General features: G+C 40.1%; 1 protein-coding gene and 1 long non-coding RNA gene across 2 annotated transcripts in view; one reads left to right on the top strand and one right to left on the bottom strand.

The window, feature by feature from the left end:
• GALNTL6 (polypeptide N-acetylgalactosaminyltransferase like 6) overlaps positions 1 to 17,889 on the bottom strand; it is a 1,281,746-nt gene that overhangs the window by 186,600 nt on the left and 1,077,257 nt on the right. The gene's annotated exons all lie outside the window — the stretch shown is intronic.
• Positions 4,835 to 17,677, top strand: LOC116466023 (uncharacterized). Its single transcript, XR_004247324.3, has 3 exons — positions 4,835 to 4,888; positions 12,089 to 12,127; positions 17,492 to 17,677. It is a non-coding gene; the product is annotated as an uncharacterized LOC116466023 (long non-coding RNA).

Genomic DNA, 17,889 nt, shown 5'->3' with positions numbered 1-17,889 from the left:
AAGAAAAGAGGAAATGCAGGTGTAACAAAAGCAGAAAAGATCAAGCTAACATTACAGTGTTGGGTCAGAAAGTAAGATCTGCCTACAAAGAGTGAATTTCTTTTCTGGTTTGACTCTTAAGCAGACTCCAAAAGTAATCTGGGAAAATGAGTTCCAAAAGTGTTTCTCGTAGTTACTCTTTGGAACAATCTCCTGAGGCTAAACAATGTGCTATTCTTTTTTGAAGGATAACTTATTTGGATGGATATTTCTGCATTTTTCTTTCTTTAAAGTCTCACTACATTGTAATGCATCTTGCATTTTTAGGAGAACGTATTTACATTAAAACTCAAGCATGCTGATTTAGAAATCACATTAAAATAGAAATGCTTAAAATAATTGAGATGAACAGAAGGTAATTAGAATAAACTTCTACTAATTTGTCCTAATTGAGGGGAAGGGCAGTCAAAATTCATCAAAATCAGAAGTATAGGATGCTGTTTTCATTCACATTTTTATCCTAAAAATAATCTGAGGAAAAAAATTAGTTTCTCCCCCGCCCTGACAATCACATAATTGCTTCCTATTTCTGTTCTGCAAATTAGCATGGAGGATACATGTAATCAAAACTCTACTTCTTATGACCACTGTGGACAAAAATCAGTGTTGTTATAGCAGAAATGAATCCCCAAATATCTCAGTATCTTTTTGTTTAGAATATACTAAACTTGCTGGGCACAGTGGCTCATGCCTGTAATCCCAGCACTTTGAGAGGCCGAGGAGGGCGAATCATCTGAGGTCAGGAGTTTGAGACCAGCCTGACCAACATGGTGAAACCCCGTCTCTACTAAAAATACAATATTAGCTGGGCGTGGTGGCGCATGCCTGTAATCCCAGCTAATTAGAGCTAATTGGGAGGCTGAGGTGGGAGAATCACTTGAACCCGGGAGGAGGAGTTTGTGGTGAGCCAAGATTGCGCCATCGCACTCCAACCTGGGTGAAAGTGAAACTCCATCACCAAAAAAAAAAACCAAAAAACAAACAAACAAACAAACAAAAAACTATACTAAACTTTACCAGTCTCTCCAAACTGACCATTGAAAAACAATTGTACCATTTGCCTTGAAGGACAATTTTGAGTGTTATTTCTCAACTTTTATATATACAATATAACACACACACACACACACACACACACACACACACTCACACACACATACACACCCCAGAGTCAGAGACTATAGATCCTACTGTTCCCTCTGTTGGGCTAAAAAGTGTGAATGTGAAGCCTGGAACATGCATGCCTAAGTCTATGACATTTTCCTCACTAATGAAATATGGAAAAAGAATGAAGGAAAAGTAGATCAGTATAGCCATATCTAAAGAGCCTATTTGCTGGGTCCATTTCCTGCTTGGGAAGACTGAGACACAGGAGGGCACGTAACCCTGTTTCTGTTGGGGCACATTCATCACTTACAGTGGAGTTTCTGCAACCAGGTAAGAACATGTTCAACTTGTGGGAGGCAAGTTTGAATGTTCAAGAACCTGAAGGAAATAAAATAAAAGCTTTATTTTCATCTTTATTATCGCCAGAGGAAGGGACAAAAGCTGGGAGTCAGAAGGAGTTGTTTTAGAAGGCCTGGCCCTTGGCATGGCTTGGGACCAGAAGTAATTAGGGTATGGAGCAGAAACTCTGTGAAGAGAGAGAGGCAAAGCCTTCCCCTGGTACCCCCTTACTTAAAAAAAAATTTTTTTTTTGGCATTTGTAGTTGTAGCCTCCCAACTCTGTGAGCTAGCAGATGAAACACTCTGGGTCTGAACAAAACATGTTTGAAAATCATTTGTAAGAATATCCACATTTAATGTCAGTATGAAACTGTACCCTCAATTGTCCTTGTGTCTTTCCAACTTATTTTCAGTGGGTCCAGAGAATACCATACAAGTTTACATGGAATTTACTCCGTGACACTTTCTGAGCAAGTACTTTCTTATTTTAATCCTGGTCACATTTCTCTAATAATCCTGAGATGAATTTATCATGTACTTGTATGTCTTTAAAGATTTATCATCAGTAAACCAGGTGTCTCTGTCCTAGGCTGGTATGAACTGTTCAACTATCTCCAAATCAGAGCAGGATCTGCTTTGCTCTGTAGCTCACACTGCCCTGTAACCTGTTCTGTTGCAGCTAAAAGTTTTGAGGAGCAAATTTGCATTTCGTATCAAACCTATAAAACTGTTCCTCATAAAAGGGACGAAAGAGAGAAATGCACACAGGCCCTGGGCCAAAGCGAAAGGCTGTTACCTGAAATAGTCTTGTGTTGTAAAATACAGAAGAAATGGATTCTTTGCCCTGACATAATAAAAAAATACTGCACAATTTTAAACTCACCGGTAACAAAAATATGTACAATTACAGCAGTAAAAGGACAATATAGAAATTTGCTCAGGCTCGACGTGGTGGTTTAAGCCTGCAATACTAGTGGTTTAGGAGGCTGAGGGAGGAGCATTACTTGAGGCCAGGCTTTCAAAATCAGTCTGGGCAACATACCGAGACCCATCTTTAAAAGCAAATAAAAAATTTAAAAAATTTAAACATAAATTTGTTCAAATAGTAGGCTGTTTTTGACTCCTAGGATCTTTATGATCCTTAAATGTTCTTGTGGTTCCCAGGGAAAATAGTTAGGGGTACACTGGAATTTCTATCTTTTTATAAACATCTGATGATGATGATGATGATGATGACAGTAAAGGTCACCTGGCCCCGTGTATTTCAGAGCACATACCAGGGTGTGTGGACTGAGGGAAAAGATGAAGGGAGTTAGGAAATGAAAGAAGTTAAGAACAATCCACTCTGTGTCATGAGTGGGCTATGTCATGTCTTTGTCTATTTGGATGAGTCTTTCCAGAGCCTAAGAAGGGGTGACTAACACATGTGAACGTATTGATCAGTTTATGCATGGGTTGATTGCTCCATTTCTAGAGTAGAGGGTAGAGTCCACTTCATGGGAACCAGAGAGAATGAGGTGGAGGAGGGAATTGTTCCCAGAGAGAAATCAGGGTGTGGGTACCAGAAGATGGTAAAAGGATGTAGGCTGGCATCTAAATGGAAATATACTATAGTCTTTTCTCACAAGTAATTCTACCTTAGATGACATTGGAAATAAGTTCACATTATGTTGAGAGTGAGTGTTAAGGATTGAATGTAGAGTAGTGGTTAGGAGCCCAGACTTGGGAAGCAGATGGATGTGGGGATGGAAAAGCCCACCCCACTTTTCTCATGGAGAAATCCCACCTCTGCATGCACTTTATGCTCCAGACCTTTCTGAATCAGGTCATGCCCTTCTTGGCCCCTTTCCTTTTTTTGTCTTTTTCTCCAGCTCCCTTGTAGATCTTTCCTGACGCACACTCCACTAAGAAATCAAATATACACAAATTTGTGTCTCAAGCTGTGCTTTCAGACAACTCCACCTATATCAGTTTCCTTACTGTTTTTGTTTATTTTAGAAATTTATATTAGGTGGATTTGATTTATATTCATCATTTTAAGCTTGTCTTCTTAAATATTTTGTATTTTAAACTTACTAGTAGCCACAAATTATTTGCAGTAGAATTCTTCTGTCCCCTTGACTGAATACAATTTTCTTATCCACACTTTCTGCTTTTAAAGACAGCTCTATGCCTTCCAGCATAGAATATTCTCAAATACACCAAAGAAATCAATTATTTGGAATTAGATCTAGTATTTAATGTCTGCACAATTAGTGGAATGCACAGGATATAACTACACATTAGCAGGTTGTCATGGAGCATGTCAGCCTGATAGATTATGGTGTGCTGAGAGGTAATGGCCAGAACAAATTTTAGAAGGCAGAATTGTGTTCCTCAGTTCATTTGTTCAGTGCCCTCCGGTCCCAGGATTAAAAATGAAAAGGAAAGAAAAGTGAAAAGGAAAGAGTGCTCAGTATTTTAGATTTGTGCAGTACTCCACGAATGGCCAAATCTTCTATATACAATTTCATCTGATGCTTAGACCAGTGATGAAGTACAGAGTGTTGCTCTCATATGGGAATTGGGTCCCACAGGTGCCCAGCACAAGGTGCTTCCATTAGAAGTTTCAGAGACATGTCCTAATGCAGATTGGCTGATTCCCAGCTTGGTGCTCCTGTTATATTCTACCAGTGAAATAGCTAGATAAATTTACATTTCTATTTGCCCTAGTAATTCTTGGAATTTATAGAGCTTGCAAAGATCCACTGGTGCATTGTTCTGAAGTACAATAGTATGCATCTTAAAAGCAGGTTTTCTCTGTTATAAAAAGGCAGACAATTAACATTTCAACTGCCTGGATTCTTTCTTCTTAGATTTTTATATCATATATTCATATCCTTTTTTATCTCCCTAAATTTTATAATGTTTTCCTCTTCCTAGCTGCCAAAGATGCTGAGAAGATAAAGTGTGAAAAAGGATCTTCCATGTGCTTTGACCTACTGGGAGGCAGGGTCTCCATTTAAGCTGGATGGTATTAGCTCTAAGAGCCTGTGATTATTGCATAGTGTTGTGATGGACTTTGCAGGATTTGAATCATTTATCTATATTTATGCATCCCTTCAGGCATTGCAAATGGCAGTCACCAGGTCACCCCTGGCTTCTAAATATTCAGTTTTGGCTGTAAATAGAATAGAAAACTGCATGTAGCTCATTCTATTCACTGCTATGTTCTGATAATACAAAAATAGAGCCCAAAGGATCCTCTTCTGACCTTTGTAATATGATGTTTATTAGCATTCCCTTGGGGTACTAATTATGCAAGTATGTGTGCAAGAGATGACTCTCCTCTTATTTGTGTGTTTCAGGTGTTCTTATTCTGCTGCCACTCCAATTGGATGGTTCAGATAACCATATTCCGAAGGTATGCTTTCCTCCCTGTGTGGTCATAATGTTCTCTGTTCCCTACAGCTGAAAAAGAGAAAGCCATTGATTTTGCTGAATGTCACGGGCCACAGGCATACCTGCCTGTGTTACAAAGATAGGGAAGTCTGGCCTTGTGATGAAGCTTGATATTGTCTGGAGAATTAAAGCTTTGCTGTTAGCCTTAGTAGCGAAGAACGTGAGGTGCTCAGAAAGCATTGTGCACCTTCATCTCCTTTGCCCTCACCACATTATACAGGTGATGTAGGCTGAGACTTACACGGACAAATCAGCAACACCAGGAAGATTTCACTTTATTGCTGTTGAGGAAGCCCATTTTCCTCTCTCATTTTTCTTCCTGCCACCATGCTCCTATGCCCTGATGCAGAAGGATAGAGGCTTCTTCTTGCTCTGGAGACCTGCCAGCCCTCTTCGGTTTTCTGACTGTCTTCAGATGTACCACCTCTGTCCTCTAAAGCCACAAACACCTACTTAGCATCTACTAAGCTATGTCGGGAAGTGCACTCCATAGTAGACTTTTCACTTTATAGCACGGGTGGCAGACATACTTATTACAACATAGCTATAAGTAGGGGGGATGTTATATGCTTTTTGTCCTAGGCAGTCCTGGTTTATGCTTATTGCCCAGGGTAATGATTAATAGCACCCTCTTTTATTCTTAGGAGTGTCTCCTTTTGGGCAACAAATTAAAGAATGTCAAGATTAGCATACTCAGAAGATTCTGAAAATTCCATTTCTTCCAGATAGCTTTCTCAGACTTTTAAAGACTGAATGAGGGACCCCTTCTACATATTTCCATGAAGCTTGGAGACACACCTGTCTATTTGCTATTCCACTCTAACCTATATCCTCTCTGAGGACAAGATCCGGATTCTCAGACATCAATTTATTCTCATTTGCCATAGGACTGACATATAGAATGCACTCAGTTTTTGATTGAATTAATTATTAAATTCATAGCACAAGCCCATACTACAGATAGGGATGTGGGTCAGGGAAAATGGTCTAGAGAAAGATATGCTTGTTACGGCCCTGAAGGGTGAGTGGGAATTGGCCAGGGAAAAGGCAGGGCAATTCAGACACAGCAGCAGTATCCTCACTGCAAGAGGTAGGAGAAACCACAGGACATGGCAGAATCTTAGGGTGTGAGGGCCAGAGCAAAGGTGAAGCCGGGAGGCAGTAAGTGCAGGCTGGTTGAGTGGAGGGACCGTGTGTAATGCTGAGGAGTTTGGACTTTGTCAGGTAATGTAACAATAACCAACAATGATCAACATCTAACTATATGCCAGACACTGGGCTAAGTGCTTTGCATGTTTTATCTCAATCTATTCTCACAACTCCCCTGTGAGTTAGATACAGTTCTTATCCCCACTGGACAATGGAAAAAACTGAGGTTAAAGAGTTTCAGTGATCTGACTGATGTCATATGGTTGTGTGGATTTGAATCAAGAGAGTGTGACACCAAAGCCTAGCCTATGCTCCTTCTCCTTCTCTCTCTTTCTTCCCACCTCTTTCCTCTCTCTCGTATATGCACTCACACACACCATCCCAGAGTCAATGAGGATTTACTGAAGGGTTTAAGCTGGAAATGGCATCATCAGATTTCTATTTTAGAGAGGCTATGTAGGGAGGTGTTTGGGATTCAAAGTTTGGAGCAGGATACCTGAACAGGTATCCTAGGTGGGAAGGCTAAGAGGCTGTTACAGGCATCCAAGTGGGAAGGGTGAGAACCTGATCCAAGGTGAAGGCAGTAAGGATGGGAAGAAGGAAAGAGTCCAAGAGATTGTGAGCACATTGGATCACAAGAAGTCGAAAGAGAGATTGAAAATATGGTCTCACTTAGAAGGTTTGTCTCTTTGGAAATCAGGTAGGTGGCAGTGCAATTCCCTGAAACTGAGAGTCAGGCATGGAAACAGGTGGGATTACGAGTTCAGTTTGGGGCATGTTTGATTTGAGTTGTCTGTGCAATATCCAAATCGAGTTATTAAATACGTAGTAGAATGTGCAGGACTGGAGACTCTGGAGAAAGACCTGGGGTAGTGGTACAGATGTCTGTAGACATAAAAGTCATCAGCATAAAATCAGATGAAAAGACCCAGGATAAACATGGAGTGAGAACAGAAGAGGCCCAGGGCATGAGGAAACTAGAGGCTCATGAAGGAGAGAAGAGAGAGACAGGAGGAAAGTCAGGACAAAATCATGTCACAGAAGCCAAGAGAAGAGACAGAGCAAGAGGAGGTGATATAAAATGGCCTAACGTATCTTTTAGAAAATAATTAAACCGCGATTTATGTGTATATTTTAAAAGTTTGCAAAGCTAAATTGGTACATAAAGGTATCACAATTATAGCTGTTGTTCACCTCATTAATCAAAAGTCTAATATTATCTGACTACTATAAAATATACCTTAATTTAAACTTACTGTTCCCATTGATTTAAAGTTTTTGCTTTCAGGAAACAGAAAGACCTCAGCCAAAATTTCCACAAATGTCATCCAAACCAGCTGTCACTTTTGACTCTACTGAATGAGACTGTGAATATTATCAGGACTGTAGTCTTGCAGTGCTGTGCATGGGACTTTCTGAACAAACAGCGTTTATCTTGATGTCATCACCCCAGTTCCTCTGGATCAAATAGTGCAGTGTTGGCATTTTTATGGAATGGGTCACTAGACCCAGATGAAGAAAAATTGAAGTTATTGTGCCCTAGTGCACCAGCTTTTTCTCTATGACAGCAGTTTTGTCCTTGTCCTTGATATAGATATTTGAAACACTCAAGTCTAATGAATTTTCTGCTCTGCCTGGAAATGTTCCCTTGGTGGCCCATGGCAAACTTGAAAAAATATTGTACAGGTTATCAAAGGTTAATAGTTTCTCAACTTCTTTTTTTTCTAGGAAGATAACAAAACCCAAATCCTTTCAGGCAAGAAGATCCAATAATGCAACTATAATTATAACAGTGACAGTCTATGGCTATTGTTCCCCTGATAATTCGCCTTTATTTAAAAGTTTTACTTTATTTATGTTGACACCTGTCCCCTTCCAAAATAATTTTAAATACTTTTACATTTGCTGAGGAGAGCTTTACTTCCAACTATGTGGTCAATTTTGGAATAGGTGTGGTGTGGTGCTGAAAAAAATGTATATTCTGTTGATTTGGGGTGGAGAGTTCTGTAGAGGTCTATTAGGTACACTTGGTGCAGAGCTGAGTTCAATTCCTGGATATCCTTGTTAACTTTCTGTCTCGTTGATCTGTCTAATGTTGACAGTGGGGTGTTAAAATCCTCAGCAAATGTAAAAGAACAGAAATTGTAACAAACTGTCTCTCAGACCACAGTGCAATCAAACCAGAACTCAGGATTAAGAAACTCACTCAAAGCCACTCAACTACGTGGAAACTGAACAACCTGCTCCTGAATGACTACTGGGTACATAATGAAATGAAGGCAGAAATAAAGATGTTCTTTGAAACCAACGAGAACAAAGACACAACATACCAGAATCTCTGGGACACATTCAAAGCAGTGTGTAGAGGGAAATTTATAGCACTAAATGCCCACAAGAGAAAGCAGGAAAGATCCAAAATTGACACCCTAACATCATAATTAAAAGAACTAGAAAAGCAAGAGCAAACACATTCAAAAGCTAGCAGAAGGCTAGAAATAACTGAAATCAGAGCAGAACTGAAGGAAATAGAGACACAAAAAACCCTTCAAAAAAATTAATGAATCCAGGAGCTGGTTTTTTGAAAAGATCAACAAAATTGATAGACCACTAGCAAGACTAATAAAGAAGAAAAGAGAGAAGAATCAAATAGATGCAATAAAAAATGAAAAAGGGGATATCACCACCGATCCCACAGAAATACAATCTACCATCAGAGAATACTACAAACACCTCTATGCAAATAAACTAGAAAATCTAGAAGAAATGGATAAATTCCTCAACAAATACACCCTCCCAAGACTAAACCAGGAAGAAGTTGAATCTCTGAATAGACCAATAACAGGCTCTGAAATTGTGGCAATAATCAATAGCTTACCAACCAAAAAGAGTCCAGGACCTGATGGATTCACAGCCGAATTCCACCAGAGGTACAAGGAGGAGCTGGTACCATTCCTTCTGAAACTATTCCAATCGATAGAAAAAGAGGGAATCCTCCCTAACACATTTTATGAGGCCAGCATCGTCCTGATACCAAAGCTTGGCAGAGACATAACCAAAAAAGAGAATTTCAGACAAATATCCTTGATGAACATTGATGCAAAAATCCTCAATAAAATACTGGCAAACCGAATCCAGCAGCACATCAAAAAGCTAATACACCATGATCAAGTGGGCTTCATCCCTGGGATGCAAGGCTGGTTCAACATATGCAAATCAATAAATGTAATCCAGCATACAAACAGAACCAAAGACAAAAACCACATGATTATCTCAATAGATGCAGAAAAGGCCTTTGACAAAATTCAACAACACTTCATGCTAAAAACTCTCAATAAATTAGGTATTGATGGGATGTATCTCAAAATAATAAGAGCTATCTATGACAAATCCACAGCCAATATCATACTGAATGGGCAAAAACTGGAAGCATTCCCTCTGAAAACTGGCACAAGACAGGAATGCCCTCTCTCACCACTCCTATTCAACACAGTGCTGGAAGTTCTGGCCAGGGCAATCAGGCAGGAGAAGGAAATAAAGGGTATTCAATTAGGAAAAGAGGAAGTCAAACTGTCCCTGTTTGCAGATGACATGATTGTATACCTAGAAAACCCCACTGTCTCAGCCCAAAATCTCCTTAAGCTGATTGGCAACTTCAGCAAAGTCTCGGGATACAAAATCAATGTACAAAAATCACAAGCATTCTTGTACACCAATCACAGACAAACAGAGAGCCAAATCATGAGTGAACTCCCATTCACAATTGCTTCAAAGAGAATAAAATACTTAGGAATCCCACTTACAAGGGATGTGAAGGACCTCTTCAAGGAGAACTACAAACCACTGCTATAACCAGAATGTTATAATGAAATAAAAGAGGATACAAACAAATGGAAGAACATTCCATGCTCATGGGTTGGAAGAATCAATATCGTGAAAATGGCCATACTGCCCAAGGTAATTTATAGATTCAATGCCATCCCCATCAAGGTACCAATGACTTTCTTCACAGAATTGGAAAAAACGACTTTAAAGTTCACATGGAACCAAAAAAGAGCCCGCATCGCCAAGTCAATCCTAAGCCAAAAGAACAAAGCTGGAGGCATCACGCTACCTGACTTCAAACTATACTACAAGGCTACAGTAACCAAAACAGCATGATACTGGTACCACAACAGAGACATAGATCAATGGAACAGAACAGAGCCCTCAGAGATAATGCCGCATATCTACAACTATCTGATCTTTGACAAACCTGACAAAAACAAGAAATGGGGAAAGGATTCCCAATTTAATAAATGGTGCTGGGAAAACTGGCTAGCCATATGCAGAAAGCTGAAACTGGATCCCTTCCTTACACCTTATACGAAAATTAATTCAAGATGGATTAAAGACTTACATGTTAGACCTAAAACCATAAAAACCCTAGAAGAAAACCTAGGCAATGCCATTCAGGACATAGGCGTGGGCAAGGACTTCATGACTAAAACACCAAAAGCAATGGCAACAAAAGCCAAAATTGACAAATGGGATCTAATTAAACTAAAGAGCTTCTGCACAGCAAAAGAAACTACCATCAGAGTGAACAGGCAACCTACAGAATGGGAGAAAATTTTTGCAACGTACTCATCTGACAAAGGGCTAATATCCAGAATCTACAATGAACTCATACAACTTTACAAGAAAAAAACAAACAACCCCATCAAAAAGTGGGCGAAGGACAGGAACAGACACTTCTCAAAAGAAGACATTTATGCAGCCAAAAAAACACATGAAGAAATGCTCATCATCACTGGCCATCAGAGAAATGCAAATCAAAACCACAGTGAGACACCATCTCACACCAGTTAGAATGGCCATCATTAAAAAATCGGGAAACAACAGGTGCTGGAGAGGATGTGGAGAAATGGGAACACTTTTACACTGTTGGTGGGACTGTAAACTAGTTCAACCATTGTGGAAGTCAGTGTGGCGATTCCTCAGGGATCTAGAACTAGAAATACCATTTGACCCAGCCATCCCATTACTGGGTATATACCCAAAGGACTATAAATCATGCTGCTATAAAGACACATGCACATGTATGTTTACTGCGGCACTATTCACAATAGCAAAGATTTGGAACTAACCCAAATGTCCAACAACAATAGACTGGATTAACAAAATGTGGCACATATACACCATGGAATACTATGCATCCATAAAAAATGATGAGTTCATATCCTTTGTAGGGACATGGATGAAACTGGAAACCATCATTCTCAGTAAACTATCGCAAGGACAAAATACCAGACACCGCATGTTCTCACTCATAGGTGGGAATTGAACAATGAGAACTCATGGACACAGGAAGGGGAACATCACACTCCGGTGACTGTTGTGGGTTGGGGGGAGTGGGGAGGGACAGCATTAGGAGATATACCTAATGCTAAATGATGAGTTAATGGGTGCAGCAAACCAACATGGCACACGGATATATATGTAACAAACCTGCATATTGTGCACATGTACCCTAAAACCTAAAGTATAATAATAAAATAAAATAAATTAAAAATAAATAAATAAATAAATAAATGAAATACTTTTAATAAGAGGCATATATACAAACATAGTAAAGATAGAAATAGAACATCAAAGACCATGTCAAGGAAAAAAGGAAACAAATATTCCATAAATCCAATCTAATATACGTGATATGCCTTAACATCACATGTAACTTTGAGATTTCTAATAGATTAAACTAAGCTCTCTTTTAAGGATCTGGAAATATTGTTAATCAACATTTTCCCGTTTTATCTTAAGCAGCCCTATAAATAGATGACTGTATATTATAAGTGAAAAAAACTGAAATAGAGATATCATGGCTTCTCCAAGGGAAACAGCAAACTGTTATATAAGCAGAATGGACCCATACGAAAATTACTTATGCCACCTTCTAAATAGGGACACAGCATTCTTGATTAATTTCACAAATTCTTCTAGTACTTCTCAAATTATTCCATTTCTTCTTTCTTAGGGTTTTTCCAACACTGTAAGCTGTTCTTCATCTTACTAGGTGAGCTCCATTCTACTTATTTATGATTCTGGCTAGGGAAGGGGAGAAAGCATTGATGAATGCTATCGGTGGGTTACTGTGTGCTTTTAGGAAGGGGGTAAGGAGCAGATGAATGGGAAAGGGTCTGAGAAGGATGTGCTGGGATTCTTAAGTTAGGAAGCAAGAGCTTGTTGGTAGGTGTATTCATCTGGTCTCATGCTGCTAATAAAGACATACCTGAGACTGGGTAATTTATAATGGAAAGAGGTTTAACTGACTCACAGTTCCACATGGCTGGGGAGGCCTCACAGTCATGGCAGAAGGCAAAGGAAGAGCAAAGTCACGTCTTACATGGCAGCAGGCAGGAGGGAGCACGTGGAGGGGAATCGTGTGCATCCCATTTATAAAACCATCAGATCTCATGAGACTTATTCACTGTCATGAGAACAGCATGGGAAAGGCCCACTACCATGATTCAATTACCTCCCACTGGGTCCCTCCCATGACACATGGGAATTATGGGAGCTACAATTAAAGATGAGACTTGGGTGGGGACACAGCCAAACCATATAATTCCACCCCTGGCTCCTCCCAAATCTCATTTCCTCATATTTCCAAACCAATCATGCCTTTTCAACAGTTCCCCCAATATCTTAACTCATTTCAGCATTAACTCAAAAGTCCACAGTTCACAGCATGAACTCAAAAGTACACAGCTCAAAGTCTCACCTGAGACAAGGCAAATCTCTTCTGTCTATGAGCCTGTAAAATCAAAAGCAAGTTAGTTACTTCCTAAATACAATGGGAGTACAGGCATTGGGTAAATACAGCCATTCCAAATGGGAGAAATTGGCCAAAACAAAGGGGCTACAGATCCCATGCAAGTCTGAAATCCAGTGGGGCAGTCAAATCTTAAAGCTCCAAAATGATCACCTCTGACTCCATGTCTCACTTCCAGGCCACACTGATGCAAGAGATGGGCTCTTACAGCCTTGGGTAGCTCCGTCTGTGTGGATTTGTGGGGTACAGCCCCCTTCCTGGCTGCTTTCTCAGGCTGGTGTTGAGTGCCTGTGGCTTTTCCAGGCGCACGGTGGAAGCTGTCAGTGGATCTACCATTCTGGGGCCTGGAGGACGGTGGCCCTCTTCTCACAGTTCCACTAGGTAGTGCCCCAGTGGGGACTCCGTTTGGGGGCTCTGATCCCATCTTTCCCTTCTTCCCTGCCCTAGCAGAGGTTCTCCATGAGGTCCCTGCCCCTGCAGCAAGCTTTTTCCTGAACATCCAGGCATTTCCATACACCCTTTGAAATCTATGTGGAAGTTTCCAAACCTCGATTCTTGACTTCTGTGCACCTGCAGGCTCAACACCACTGGAAGCTGCCAAGACTTGGGGCCTGTACATTCCACAGCCCAAGCTGTACCTTGGCCCCTTTTAGCCATAGCTAGAGCAACTGGGATGCAGGGCACCAAGTCCCTAGGCTGCACACAGCAGGGGGCGCTGGGCCCAGCCCAGGAAACCATTTTTTCCCCCTAGACTCCTGGGCCTGTGATGGGAGGTGGTGCTGTGAAGTTCTCTGACATGCCCTGGAGACATTTTCCATGTTGTCTTGTTGATTAATATTCAGCTCCTGGTTACTTATGCAAATTTCTGCACTGGCTTGAATTTCTCCCCAGAAAATGGGTTTTTTCTTTTTCTTTTTTTGAGATGAAGTCTCACTCTGTCACCCAGGCTGGAGTGCAGTGGTGTGATCTCAGCTCACTGCAACCTCCACCTCCAGGGTTCAAGTGATTCTTCTGCCTCAGCCTCCTGAGTAGCTGGGACTACAGGTGCATGCCACCATGCCCAGTTAAGTTTTTTGTATTTTTGGTAGAGATGAGGTTTTCACCATATTGGCCAGGCTGGTCTTGAACTCCTGACCTTGTAATCCACCCACCTTGGCCTCCCAAGGGTTTTTCTTTTCTATCCCATTGTCAGGCTGCAAATTTTCCAAACTTTTTTGCTCTGCTTCCTCTTGAACACTTTGCCGCTTAGAAATTTCTTCCGCCTGATACACTAAATAATCTCTCTCAAGTTCAAAGTTCCGCAGACCTTTGGGGCAGGGGCTAAATGCCACCAGTCTCTTTGCACAGCAAGAGTGACCTTTACTCCAGTTCCCAACAAGTTGTTCATCTCCATTCTAGACCACCTCAACCTGGACTTTATTGTCCATATCACTATCAGCATTTTGGTCAAAGCCATTTAACAAGTCTCTAGGAAGTTCTAATCTTTCCCACATCTTCCTGTCTTCCGAGCTCTCCAAATCTCTAAGAAGTTCCAAACTTTCTCACATTTTCCTATATTCTTCTGAGCCCTCCAAACAGTACCAACCTCTGCCTGTTACCCAGTTCCAAAGTCGCTTCCACATTTTTGGGCCTCTTTACAGAAGCACCCTACTCTATTGGTACCAGTTTACTAAATTAGCCTGCTCTCACACTACTAATAAAGACATACCTGAGACTGGGTAATTTATAAAGGAAAGAGATTTAATTGACTCACAGTTCCACGTGGCTGGGCAGGCCTCACAATTATGATGGAAGGCGAATGAGGAGCAAAGTCATGTCTTACATGGTGGCAGGCAAGAGTGTGTATGGGGGAACTCCCCTTTATAAAACCATCAGATGTCCTAAGACTTATATACGATCATGAGAACAGCATGGGAAAGAACCACCTCCATGATTCAATTACCTCCCACTGGGTCCCTCCCATGACATGTGGGAATTATGGGTGCTATAATTCAAGATAAGATGTGGGTGAGGACACAGCCAAACCATATTGGTAGGACTGAGCTAAAGTTTAAAATCCACAGCAGGCATGCTCCCAGGCTCACTCTTGCATGTAATCTCCACCTTAATTATCTTCCTATATAAGCTGAACAAGACATTGATTTCATTATGGTAACCACAGTTGTCTTATTCAAGTCCTTATGATCTATACCTGGATTAATCCAGGAAGTGAAAGTTTCTTCAGGGTAGATGCTTTGAAATGGGCTCAAATGACTGACAGAACACACACACACACACACACACACACACACACACACACACACACACACAACACACACACACACACACACACACACACACACACACACACACACACAAGCAGAAACCAAGCCAGACAACACCCTTACACAGCAAAGTTTTTCCAGAAACAGGACAGTTTAGGCATAACCTACTGATGAGACAAAAAGTTTATTTCTCACCAGCTTATCCTCAAATCTCACCTAACCCAGTGCATTCTAAAATATATTCTCTGCTAAATGAAGTTTCTAAATATTAGTTTGTATGTCCTATCAATCATTATGAAGAACATAGTCTTCATTTTTACATGACAAAAGAAAATAGCATCCAAGTTTCTCTTCTGTAAGCTAAGCACGATGCCTTGAGCTGTAGATTGTTTTTCTCAAGCTTATCAATATTGCTGATGGATGGAGTGACATTTATATGAAGAGGCCATATGGGATTCTGTAAGCACTTAAGCACTTTTTAAGCACAGCACTTATTAAACAAAAACAACCAGAATTATCAGGAAAAGATTATTTCCAAGTTGGTAAGTAATTATTGTGAAGTAGCAGTGTAAAAATCACCTATAAAATGTACTAATGGCTGAGTAGGATGCCAGTGATTTAAGCATCATTAATGTGATTTGGTTTTAACTGCTACATTTTAGTAACAATTTTAGGCATCATTTTCATATATATTTTCCTCGTAAATATTATTTAGAAGCATCTTCTCTTACTTCACTTATAAGCATTATAGTAAGATAGAGTTTATTTTCTATGCAATCTTTATTAGTTTTCCTAGTTTCCTCAGCACTTTTTGGTAGAGTATCTGGTTGTAGCACTTTTTGGTAGAGTATCTAAGACTCAGATGTTCTGAGTTATAGAGGTTATTTCTTTTAAGCAGAAGGCTGGGGATATTTAACCTCAATAAATGTACTTTTTTGTTGTTGTGAAATAAAGATTAATAAGATCCAACTGTAGTCTGTCTTAAACTTGCCAATTTTGGTCTTAATGTATTTGGAAGCAATTAGATGCTAGTTTTTGTCATTATGCTTGCACTTGATTTTCTTAAAAACAAAAGCTGTCTAATTTTCAGCTCTTGAACAAAATTAAAATATGAATTCTATATTCCTTAGTATAATATATGCTGCAGATCATAAGTATTTGAGTCAGAAGTAGTCTGTGTCCTCAAATTGGTTACAGTCTCATCAGTGAACAATATATGTGCAATACAGAAGTATACACAGAACCTATAAAGTGTAAAACACTATGTTTGTATCATTGAGCAGTGGTCCCCAACTTCTGGCACCAGGGACCGGTTTCATGGAAGATAATTTTCCCACAGACCAAAGTCAAGGGGGTTTGGGGATGATTTGAGTGCATTACATTTATTGTGCACTTTATTTCTATTATTATGACATTGTAACGTATAATGAAATAATTATACAACTCACCATAATGTAGAAACAGCAGGAGCCCTGAGCTTATTTTTTTCTGCAACTAGACAGTCCCATCTGGGGGTGATGGGAGACAATGACAGATCATCAGGTATTAGATTCTCAGAAGGTGCATGCAACCTAGATCCCTCAATGTACAGTTCACAATAGGGTTCACACTCCTATGAGAATCTAATGCTGCTGCTGATCTGACAGGAGGTGGAGCTCAGGCAGTAATGCAAGCAATGGGGAGTGCCTGTAAATACAAATGAAGTTTTGCTCGCTTGCCGGCCTCTACCTCCCGCTGTGTGGCTTGGTTGCTAACAGGCCACAGATGGGTACTTGTCTGTGGCCTGGTGTTTGAGGACCTCTTCCTCAGACGACGGAGTTAGCTACATATTTGAATCTGTTCTAGTTCAAAGTAGTATGTCTTTCAAAGTGATCACAATTTTTCATTGTCTTTATTGTTATGGTTTTATCCCTTCATGATATTTTTAATGACAATAAAAATAACGGATGTTTATTAAATACCTGTGACTTCAGGTACCATTTTCATTGCCTTACATGTTTTGTTTTATTTAATTTCAAAACAACCCATGAGAGAAACAAAGCCCGGAGTGAGGTTTTGTAGTGAAGAATGGGCCTGGAAACCACACGCAGGCCCAGTGTGTTTCTGGAGCCTCTGTTTGGGCTGTGTGACCCAAAGATAACAAAACCCTAGCAAATCGTCACTGAAGGATCACCGAGTCAGACTGCTCCGACATTTTGTTTTAATGTATCATTCCTCTCAAAGTCTCAGCAGCTGTTTTAACACAAAAACACCCAGGGTTCCCTTGGTCTATATGTGTCTGATGATTTGGTCAGATAATTTGCATAATTTGAGTATTTCTGTGAATTTTTTTCTATTTCAGATATTCAGCATCACCGTAACCTCCTACTGCGCTGTGTTAAACAGGCCTTTGAGATGATTGCTTAAGCAGGTATCTCCATGTCTCCTTATTTCTTTCCTTGCGTGTTCCTTCAAAAAAATTTTTTTGTAGAAAAATATAACCAGAGGTGTGAGTATTTTCTTTCCCCTGCCAAGCTGGAATTTGAAATAGTGGCAGGCCAAAAGTAGTTACGTATGTGGATTTGTCTCTGCTTTCTCTGCAACTTTTATAAACAGATCAGTTCAGTAGTTCAGTATAATTCATGGGAGGATGGGAAACTAATTTGCTTATTATAAATGGACTTGACCTGGATAACAAACGAATTAAAAATAACAATAAACAAGATAACTGTATCACTTCTTTCCAGAGTTTTGTATTAT

Source organism: Hylobates moloch, unplaced genomic scaffold, assembly GCF_009828535.3.
Source record: "Hylobates moloch isolate HMO894 unplaced genomic scaffold, HMol_V3 SCAFFOLD_3, whole genome shotgun sequence".
In the NCBI taxonomy this organism is placed as follows: Eukaryota; Metazoa; Chordata; class Mammalia; order Primates; family Hylobatidae; genus Hylobates; species Hylobates moloch.
The sequence above is the reverse complement of the archived record's forward strand: the minus strand, read 5'-3'. Positions and strand labels throughout refer to the sequence as shown.